Source organism: Labrus mixtus, chromosome 17 (assembly GCF_963584025.1).
Source record: "Labrus mixtus chromosome 17, fLabMix1.1, whole genome shotgun sequence".
Taxonomy (NCBI): domain Eukaryota; kingdom Metazoa; phylum Chordata; class Actinopteri; order Labriformes; family Labridae; genus Labrus; species Labrus mixtus.
Window position 1 is genome coordinate 3,434,095 of NC_083628.1, and position 11,753 is coordinate 3,445,847.

The window sequence follows — 11,753 nt, forward strand, 5'->3', positions numbered from 1 at the left end:
TCTGTACATTAGGTACGTGCACTAACCACTAGGCCACAGGTGCCCCAAGTCTGTCATTTTTCTTTTCCTTTTTTTAAACTGTGCAAAATATTAGCCACAGCACATCAATGCTATCTGATTATTTTAGAAGAATGGTTTCATTGTGTAAAACTGGCTGCCAATCAATATTTTTGAAACAAGATATCAAATCTTATTTCACGTGGCTTATCTTAAGCGTAATGAAATCTTCTTGACTAGAAATGAGACAAAAACACTCGCTAAGATTTGAGTTCTGGGAGTATAAAAATGGTATCTTGGATCAAATGTTGCATGCTGGACTTTCACATGAAACAGATTATTTGTACGTTGTATTATTGAAGTGATAATCTGAATAGTAGGCATCTCCTTCCTCTGCAGCCTTAAGGACACACACACACACACACACACACACACACTCTCTTATATTTATAGTCGTCGGTGTGTTTGGCTCTGACTGATCTCTCAGGATAGTAATGGACTGCTGAGAGCATGTGGTATAATCCCGGCTTGATTTGGCGCGCTGCCTGCTGAGGTATTACATTGCTCACAGGCTGCATTAGTCCCACTGTTCACATGCGTGCACACATTGCTGCTGCTCGCTGCTGCTCGCTGCTGCTGCCCGGGAGGTGGGAGCGGGAGGAGAGCAGCGATGGGAGGTCAACGGGGACACGGAGCCTCTCAGGGCGGATATGAACAAATTCACAGAGCAGGGGACACGCATGGAGATTGTGAGATGTGTGAGGATTTGTGCAGAACATGCTAATGCTAATTATAGAGAGCTAACACGTTTGAAGAACTAGCGGCGCTGCATTTAATGCCCTCCATCACTGGACTGTTATGAAGCACTTTGAATGAACCGCGTCCTCCTGAGACTCGACTATTGATCGACTGATTTTGCACTGATGAAAGGTTACTGAGCATGTTTCCTGTACTGGAGTACAAGTTTGACATACTTGCAAGAGGTTTATAATGTAGTGTTTGATTTGAAAAGGCCGACTTCATGTTAAAATAAACATCACAGCACAGACATGCAACATTATTAAAACCTAACCAGGTAGTTTTTATGTGTTTTCTATTAAGAGTCAAATGTTTTCTGCAGGATTATACCTCACTCTTCTTGCTTAAAGCTTCCTTGGAACTAACACAGAGCTTGTTTTTATCAAATATATTTAAACATTTCCTTAAAATTAAGAAGAAAAAGAGGGACTTATTACTAATCACGTTTTATACTCCTAAAGTTATCTTTGGTTAAGGAATCTTGGAAATAGCAGCATATAGCTTTGTGTCCATGAGTCGCATCTGGATCCCAGACCGAATATAAAACATGAACATAACAGTGTGAGCGTCACATGTCACGTCGCATCACGTAGCAAGGGGCAGAAATGAAAATAGAAACGTCACGTTGCGCTGTCGCTTTGGAAACTCCAAAAGGAAACAATGGAATCAACTGATTTGGTCACTGTCCCACGCTGCAGTGTAACATCACCCATTGGTTTCTGGAGTGGTGTTACAAAAATCAAACAATGGTGGTCACCAGATTTGAAATCCTTTCTCCACCCTAACTCTCGTTCAACCCAGAAATCAGCAGAAGAGGCGGACCTTAAAACGCCTACAGCGCGCCCACCTATCAGTGACCTTTAGCCATGCCTCTAATTGTACAAATGTATGCACAACTCATAACCTAAATATTATTAAAACAGAGAATGTAACCACCATACAATGTGTACCAAAAAGGAAACAAGCTTTTAATACCAGGCTGCAAAACGCTGTAAAAACTAACATTTTAATATGGGACCTTATGGGGATTATGTGGTTTTTGCAGCGAGCCTCAAGTGGACACCTGAGGAACTGCAGGTTTTTGCATTTCTGCATTGGTTTCATTTTTTAACACCCGCGGTTGCTGCTTTGTCTGGCTTCCCTCTTAAGAGTAACAGATCCTTTTTTGGCCCACACTAAACTCCTTCACCAAGAATTATGGAAATTGGATAATCATTCTTTCTCTACACTTGCTTCCAAGAAAAAAACAAACAGCTGTGAACATTAACCTCCAAATGCTGAGGCTATATAAACATCCAAATGACTATCTTTTTAAAGATTATTCATGGACAAGCTTTGGCATCAGATTGCATCCTTTTTGACTGCTCTGTTTTAATTAAACAAATTTAAAACAAAGGCGATTGGCATACTCATCCTGGCCTTTAAATTAGCATCTGCCGGTTTGCTTTTCATGACAAACAATCTCAAATCTGAGCAGGAAATGATGTAAAGCTGTCATCACTTTACGTCAGTATGCAATCATTCATACTGAGCGGAACAGTTACAGCCCTGACACATACACACAAACAAAATGCTAATGTGTGAATACATAAAAATAGATTTGAATAATTTGTGAAATGAACTGTGAAGAAAAAACTGTGGCTGTTTGACACGTTCTGCAAATGTGAGAAGTAGGTTATCAACAGCTCCACACACCAATCAGGAAATTGTAACGTGTTGATGTCGTCTGGGATGCTGGTTTAGAGGCTTTTCACTGAAGACTTACAAGTAGACTCTCATTCTAATTCTATTGGCCTAAAGGGAGGCCATTTGTGCAACTTTAGGTGCAACGTAGGCCGCCCATTAGAGGGGAAAAAGGTTGAAAGCTTTCTGGGGCCCAGCTACATGGAGGGTTATTTTGGGTGTCATTTTAACGTTGTGGGCGGGGCCTATTGAACCCTACTGTAAGGAAAGTTATGTCAGCCTGTGTATCACCATGCCAAGACCTGCAACAAACTTGGTTCAATCAGCTCCAAGCTGATCAGAGCCAATCCACCAAGAGGTGAATGTTAGCCAGGAGGCTAATGCTAACAGTACTGATCCAATGTACATGTGTAGATATTAAATCACACGTGGGGAGGGCCAATTAACTGGCCTTTCAGCGGTCCAGACATTTCTGTGGGCGGGCATGTTAGACCAACAACAGCAGCTCTCTTTTTGAGCCCGTCTTGGTCTACATCACATCCTCATAATATCATCTGGCTCTAGAGCACATTTCCACAGGACAGTTCTTTGAATGGATCCTTTTCTGGATTTTCCATTGGAAAAAGTTAAAGGGCATCGTCAGGTACCCCAGTAAGCATTGCCGAATTTACACGCAATTAAATATGAGTCAGAACGCTGTAGATACTATTAATACTTCTTCATGAGGAATTCTGTGAAAGAGTGTTTCAAATGTGCCGTGTAAATAAAGTTTTAGTCACTAACTTAGAGTGGAAAAAGGAGTGAATTGCCAATTTAAAGGCAGAAGAGACAAGTAGAGCAAATTGTGTGCTGTACTAATACTGGTTAGTAGTTTTTGTTAAAGCAGCAGCTGTTGAAAACGTGTAAGGTTGGTGACCACCTGTCAATCAGATCAGCCACGCCCCTAACTATAAATAACTCTTATCCTTCATAAAATCAAAACAGATGAGGTAGAATAAAAATAACCCCCAGTACAGTATGCTCCGATAATGACATGACCTATTCAGACCAAAATATATATTTTTTCCAGACTGTAAACATGTTAATTTGTGCTGTCAAAATGGACATTTTAATATGGGGTGTGTATGTGACATCCAGCTGTTTTGGAGCCAGCCTCAAGTGGACACTCGAGGAACTGCAGGTTTTTTTGTTTTTTTTTGCACTGCTGCATTGGCTTAATTTTTCCACATCAGACGTTGCCGCTTTCAAACTGAAACAATCTCTTCTGCTGTGAACCGTACCCACCTGAGGGTAGTTTGATGTTTTTTTTTTTTAGGTCAGTCAAAAATGTGATTGGTTAGCAGACAGGGCGTGGCGTCAATTCCTCGGTTTCACCAGCCTAACCCTAACCCTAACCCTTTTATGACAAACATAACCCACCAGCCGGGTCCGATCTGCGCATGTCTTGACTCCAAGTTACGTCACCAGCGCCTATTTTGACTTCACTTTATACAAAGGGAAGGAAACTTGTTGTCCATATTAATATACAGTCAATGGGCCCAACCTTGATCAGGTTGGATAGAAATCGATCTGAAATGGAGGAGGACAAAACTCCATATTCCAAGCAAATAAAAAAATCAGCTTACAACCAGCTAGAGGAGGTTTGAAGAAGAATTTGAAGACTTACAAAACATCAATAAGAAGTTCTTGTGGGTGGCATGCTTTATGTGCCGAGGGACACGGAAATAAAAACACCCCAAAGAGTGAATCATTTCTGTTGTTCATCACGCTGCCTGTTGAATCCACTATGACTCAGCGCACTGTTGCATAGTTCACCTCACACTCACACAGGCCACATGTGTCGATACGGAGCCGGTCTTTTTATAACTCATCTCTTCTTTTTGTGTCGTTTTTTTTTTGGTTTCCTCAGCAGTCAGTGTGGAGGATTTATTGTCTTTTATCTGCTGCAGGCAGCGCTCTGTCGGCGCTCATTAACAACAGCGGGGATTCGTCCTTTCACCTCAGAACCTCAGAGGGATGAAGCTGTCACGTAACATGCCACTTCACATGTAGAGCATCTGCTTTAATATGCACACAGGGCCTCATTAATGGAAGTGCCAGCTGAGTGCCTCTTATAGCACACTGTTCTGCAGTGTAACATTCAAACGCTTGATGTGAATTGTTCTTACCTTTGAAACTAAATGTCATAACAACCGACCTTTGATAATTTTTCCCAATTCTTTACACTTTACTGCTTTCATATTACTTTTAGTATTTTCCTTTTTGTTTCTACCTTTATATTTTAGCAAATTAAAGGCTTTATATGCGATTTTTCACACTTAAATGTAATAGAAATCATCAGAGGTCAAACTTCCCATTGCAGGAGGACAACACTGTTCAATCCAGACACCGAAATGGAGAGAGGTAATTGAAAGTAATGTTTGTTTAAAGAAAATGAAAGTCCTTCCATCATGTATCAGGAGATTGCGTGCCACGTTTCAAATATTTGGTTTTCAAATGGTTGAGGCCAAATTTAATTTTCGAGACATGAGTGTGAGTCCTAACTCGGTTTAATCGATACCCACAGACAGGATAGACATATTTTTGGATTCAGAGTGTCACTGCCTGAAGATAATCCTCCTCTGTGGTGTCCTTGGTGGATACAAGTCCAGAAATCATAGAGAAAAGATGGTTCCTGGAAGAGCTTGCCTCACAGTGGTTTAGTTTTTTGATTGCCTTTAATATCAGTGTTCTCCAGGAGGAGTTGTCTGGGTGCGCTGCAAAACCTGTTTATGGTTGAGCCTCCACAAATGTGCAGGTTACCCATGCCATGTGAGCCAATGCAGCCCGTTACATCATGGATGCTGGCTTTTGAACTGAGCACTAATCAGAAGCTGGATGGTCCCTTCATCTTTTGCAAAGAGATTAAGGATTTTCAATCAGAATATCACATTTTGACTCGTCCGTCCACTGGACAGTTTCTCACTATGTCCTTTTTTTAAATGACCTCCGGCTCAGAGAAGGAGGCAGCATTTCGGGATCTGGTTTATATACGTCCACGACAGAATCTTGTCTGGTTTTAATGGTGCGCCCGCCGCCTGAGGGACTGAAGATCATCGCAATCCAATATTGGTTTTTGGCTTGTCCCGTACATACAGAGATTCCTTCAGATTCCCTGAATCGTTAAATTATATTATGTACTGACGACAAGAAATCCACAGATTTGCAGTTTTATTTTAAGAAACATTATTCTTGTTTCACTATTTTCCACCACAGTCTGTCACTTCACTCAGCCTCTCTGTGATGCTCTTTTTATACCCAATCATTACCAACCTGTTGCCAGTTTATCTTATCAACTGTAAGATGTTACATCAGGTTTTTTTTGTTACACATGTTGTCATTAAATTCAAAATTATTTAATATAATGTCCCTAAAACAACAGCATTTCTCAGTCTTAACATTTGACATGTTGACATGCTATTTTTTTTAAATCAGATATGGGGGTTCAACGCTTTGCAGATTCTGTTTTATTTACATTTTACAAAATGTCCCAACTTTTTAGGAAACAGAGTTGTGCTTTAACAATAAAGTCTCAAATGAGCAACCAAAAGATTTCCGGAACAATGACGCTCTTCTTGTGTAAAATTGCAAATGTTTGAGGTAATAGTTTTTCTTGAACAAAATGCAGTGAAGCTAAAGCTGCTAATATCTCACTTTAAGATGCCTATAAGAGAGTTTTGAGTATTTTGAGAGTAAAATTTATTAAAACTGTCAGTCAAGCTGAATTTATTGTGTTTCCAATTGCCATGAAGAAGCAGGAGCATCATGAGCTCAAATACGTGCCTGTAAGGGTGCGGGGGTACAGGGATGCAATTGCTGTATCTTAAAGTTATCCCAGAGAGATAACCGCTAAAATGACAAGCGATTGAATGGGACGGGAGAAAGAACCAAAAATAGTTACAAACAAAAAGGCTCCCTTTTCTAAAAAATCCCTGAGATAAGGACAAAAAAACAAAACCGCCGCAGCCGAGCAGCTGACAAGAAACTAGATCAAAGGGAAGGACAAAGAAACTCTCTTCAGCTGAGACATAAAGGCCAACATGCCCGTGTTAACAAAGAAACAAAAAAAGCTAGATCAGTAATTCCCCGGCACCAATAAACGACTCTTGTAGAGCTGCTGGAAATAGTAAGCAAGTCAAGTGGTGCTTGTGCAGAATCACACAGAAGAAACACAGAGAGACGCTCTCACTATCTCTGATGGTGGCAGGGATGAAATGTGGTTTAATAAATGGTTAAGGATTAAATACTGCATCAGCAGGCTAAATGAAGATGGTCTCTGCCGTTTGAAGGAAAAGTAAACTGGCTGGACTGGATGTTCAGAAACCTAATTTATCGTGACATGAAAGAAAATAATTCAGGACAACATCAGAAACGAGGAGCCAATGGGAGGCCTGACATAAATGTATGCAGATACTTTATGTAGGTCAAGAACTCAGAGAGTCCAGCAGAGAGAATCAGTCTGTGAGCTGACCTCTTATTGCTCACAGGATTGTTGGAAACCTTTTTTGTCGTGAGTAGATGCGTGTTGATTTAGACGTGTGCTTTGGATTAATGTCAACCAGTGGTGATTCTAGAGTCTGTTGGGGCCTACAGGCAAAAATCCATGGGGGGCCCGCCAACCAGCGTTCATCACCATCATGTCTGCCAAGTGTCCTGATGATTTCTCCTCTTCCTCTTTCTTTCTCTCCTATAGATGGATAATTTCCCCCCTTTTTAATTTGTTGGCTAAAGCCTGGCTCACACTGTGCGATTTATCCCTGATTGTATAAAAGTCGGCTCACACTGTACGACTGAATCATTTACGACGCCCGACCAGACCTTGAGACTCCAGCGGACGGCGGTCGGTGAAAGAGAAGGAAGTGGAAGTTGTTGCAGGATAGAGGAAAGTAGATACAGTAGATATATGGACACAAGTTTCAGAAAAGTGCTGCACTGATGATCTGTACCGATCATCGCTGGTCGCCATGACTACAGTCCTCCCTTGTCTCTCGTGATTATATTGTAGTCACACACAACTTCTGCCGGACCCTTTCATGACGTTATCGTCAAAAGATTTTAAATTCTAAATATTAAGATTGATTCTTTGTACCGCTCACACGACAAGATAATCTGAACAGATAATCGGGTCCGAGCAGCCTCGAGTCGGGAGAGACCCTGAGATTGTCGGGAAGGAAGAATCGGAGCTCAAATCAGCCCGATTATCCTGCAGTGTGAGCCGGGCTTTAATCGACAAACTTTTGGTTTTCACAGCAGCCGCAGCCTATAGGGGTTTAAAACTTTTTTGTTTACTTGGCCGGCGCACTGGAGTGTTAGTTTTCTCCAATGGAAGAGAAAAATAACGTTGTTTTTTTAAACGTTTTCTCCAACGAAATCCTCAGGATAATTCAATCATGTTGGGTTTCCATTGGACGGCTCCCCTTCAGGGTTATATGATGTTTTCTCCAATGGAAGGGCTTCATCGGATTTTCTCCACTGGTCAAGAAACCTAGAGTATATTTTATAATAATTTCTCCAATAAAGGTCCCCTTAGAGGAAATTATATGTTTGTATCTCCACCAGAAGGTTACTGTATGACTATTTCTCCACTGGGCAGGGACCTTAGAAAACATTTCATGATCTTTTCTCCGCTGGATTAGAGAACAATTATCATGTTTTCTTCTCCACTTGATGGCATTCTGAGGTGTGTTATCACGTTTTCTCTACTAAAAAAAAAAGTGTTACATTTTATTCACTGAGGGGCAATTAAGAAGGTAGTTTATAATCGTAATCTCTTAGAAAGGGTGCATAACTGGACTTTCTTTGAGTATTTTCTCCACAGAAAGGGCGCCATATGGTGTATTTAACATGTTCTCTTGATTGGAGGAGCATTTTAAATGACCTTTTCTTTATGTGTACAATACTAGCTGGAACCCTAGAGGACATGTAATCATATTTTCTCAACCTTGGAGGTCTATCTAATCCCATTTTCTGACCTTGAAGGGGCCTTAAAGTGCCTTTAACATTTTCTTCACTAGAGGGCACCTTAGAAGGTCGCTCATCATGTCTCCTCTCCACTGAAAGGTAAACTTCAGATTTACAGAAGACTCATGAGTCATATATATGTACCTTTATATGTGATTTTTCACACTTAAATATAATATAAATCAAGTATCTCCTCTGAAAATAACTCTGTGAGTCATGACTGTCTACAATGGGTGTAACACCCGAGTCCCACTGTCTGTGATGTTTTCAGAGTTTTCAGAGTCCTATCTTCAGTTTGTTTACATCGCTCAGACGGCCGGCTGACTCCTCCCCTCGCGTATAAAAGTTGTTTAATTGAGGGACTAGAGAAAAGAAGAATAACATACTGTACTCACTGCTTAACTGCGTTTCTAGATCACGCTCATTTCAGGTAAATTTACATGCAGTGTGAAGATACGAGCATAATAAAGACCGCTAGCATTAGCATGCTAACACAACAATGCAGCGCAAGTTGTTTTGGTTTCATGCTGGCGCATATAAAGCCTTTAAGTATCAGAAGTGTTTAAAAAATGTACTTATTATGTAAGTGGCACTTTCTAAAATGTATACTCGCTTTAGTTTCTCAAATGATTGAATTTGTAGATTGTTAAATGTTTCATATCCTATGGTGGATTTGTCATATCCAATAAAATGAAATTGTGTTGAATGTTCTGCATGCGAAGAGTAACTATAGCTGACATAAAGGTGATAAAGTTATTATATTTGCTATAAAATTTAAATATATCACTGAATTGTGGGGGAATACACATGTTGAAGTGACTTTAATAGATAATAAAATCGTGGTAAGTGTCATGTTAACATAAGGAAAGTACCTCAAAATCCTATTTCAACTGATAATTTAAGTCAATGTGCTTAGATACTTCCCACCAGAGCGCTGTAATCATGTGTTAGATGTTCATAGGGATCAATACGACTACTAAAAAAAACAACAATTTGACCACCAACGTTCATTACAAAGCAAACCAAACGGACTGAAAACACTACCGGCCTGCACATATCAGAGTGTGTTTCTGCAGGAGGAAATCTTGTGCGTTGCCACATGTGAGCACATCTCAGCACAATCAGTCTGTTGTGGCAGCATGTCCCCCGAGCACTAAGGTTCCTAAGGCACAGCTGACTCCTTGACCAGGAATGTCGAGTCTGCGGAGGCCTCCCACATTAAAATAGCCGGCGTGCCCTGTCAGCACACCCTCATGGCGAACGCATGGTCCGATTAACAGCTGCCAAATTCACGGAGCTATACCGAGGAGAGAGGAGGAAGAAGCAACAACAGGAGGAGAATCAAATTACCTCCCCCCCCACCTTTTTCTGCTCCTCACACACCAGAGTCAGACAACAGGCTGGGTTGTATGTTTCCACACGATGTGTTCATGTGACGAGGGGCGCAGAGGGATGAATGAGCTGATAAAGAGCGACCACGACTAAACTGCACATCGGTGTAATTCGCTGTGGATTCAAGAACAAGCTGTTGTTGTGCGCAGCGGAGATGTTTCCTGCAGACTGCTTTTATTAACTTTTCAGACAGCTGCTGCCAAAATGTGTGTGTATAAGGAGAGCAACTGTAAAGCACGCGCTACCCATAACAATTTCATAATGAATCCAATTTAACATGCAATTGTCATGATTCTGCCCTAATAACTTCTTGATTTATGAGTCAAGAATTCGGCAAGAAAAAAGGCCTAAAAAAACGTCTTGAAATCTTGTCTCATAAGACAACCAAATATTGAGTTTACTGTAATATACAGAAAAGAAAAGAAGCTACCGGTAATTCTTATGTCAGAGAAGCTAAAATCCATGAATGTTTGACATGTGTCTCTGTAAAAACAAAAAAGACACAAAACAGATTTGTATTGTGATCATTTGAACCCATGGTCTGTTGTCTGATGGACATGTGAAAATGAAGTGAGCTAGCTTTTTGTGGTTTCTAGTGTAGCCAGCACCAAGACTTTAGTGACCTTTGTTTATATCAATAGTTTGCCTGAGTGATGTCACCCATCTGTTACTGCAGGGGGCTTTGGAGTCCCATCTACGGTGGTCCTGGAAATGCTGTCTCAGCCTAACTTTCGGTCAGTCTAATGACAGGCTGAGAGCTGGAGCTGAGGCGGGTTAAAAGCCTCCTGACAAACCTTTACAACACCGCCCGCCTGGCGATAAGGTCAGCTGCCTTACTGTGAATAACTCTTATCCTTCATGAAATTAAAACAGATAAATCATCAAAAGATTCCCCCCCTGTACAGTGTGTGCCGATGGACTAATGAGCTAATCAGACCTATTTTGTTTTTGTACCATGCTGTAAACATGTTCATATCTGCTGTAAAAATTGACTGTTTTGAATGGTTGTGTGTGTGACTTCTGATGCTTCTGCAGCCAGCCTCTAGTGGACACTCGAGGAACTGCAGGATTTTACACTTCTGCATCGACTTCTTTTTTTTAACACCGTAACTTGGTCAATAATTAAAGTCCAAAGTCATCACCATTATTCTGATTATTCAACCCATAATGAAAATATTTACAGGCATAACAATAAATGTATGTGTGTGTTTTTACTAGTAATGCTTTATTTTAATGTCTTTGAATTCAGGCTTTTAATTCCAGCCAAGTATTGTAACAATAGGTAGCCTTTATACTGAACATGTTTTTTTAACTTAAGTAGAATATCTGAGTACTTCCCGTACTACCTCGTGTAGCAAAGAAAAGCAGCAGATCCACCATAGAAGCTGAAAAGCAGCATGTTCGACCTGCATTGATTGACCTTATTGATTAAACTTCAAATTATTTATTGATCAACTTCTTCTTGGTCTAAATTTGTAACAACCTCCGGGAGTGAAAGAAACGTCTTATAATTGCTTCATTTGTCCGACAAACAGTTTGTGTACTATCAAACACGACAAAGCTCCATGTAGCCAACGCTCACATCTGAAAAGACTGAACCAGAGTTTGAAATGTGCGATTATAAAATAACTTAAACGAGTCTTAAAGGTTCAAAATATAGTTGGAAAATAATCTTCTGCCCATTGACTCACAGACAAATCGAACATTTCTCTAAAAGATGACCAGTTGTACGTTGTTAAATTAGAATGATCTTAATTTGACCTTCAAGTTAATTATTCATTCTTCATAATAATGATGATAAAATAATAAAACAATAAATAGGGACACTACGCTTTAAAATAACTTTAACTTTGATACCCAGTTATTACATCACTAAAGATCTC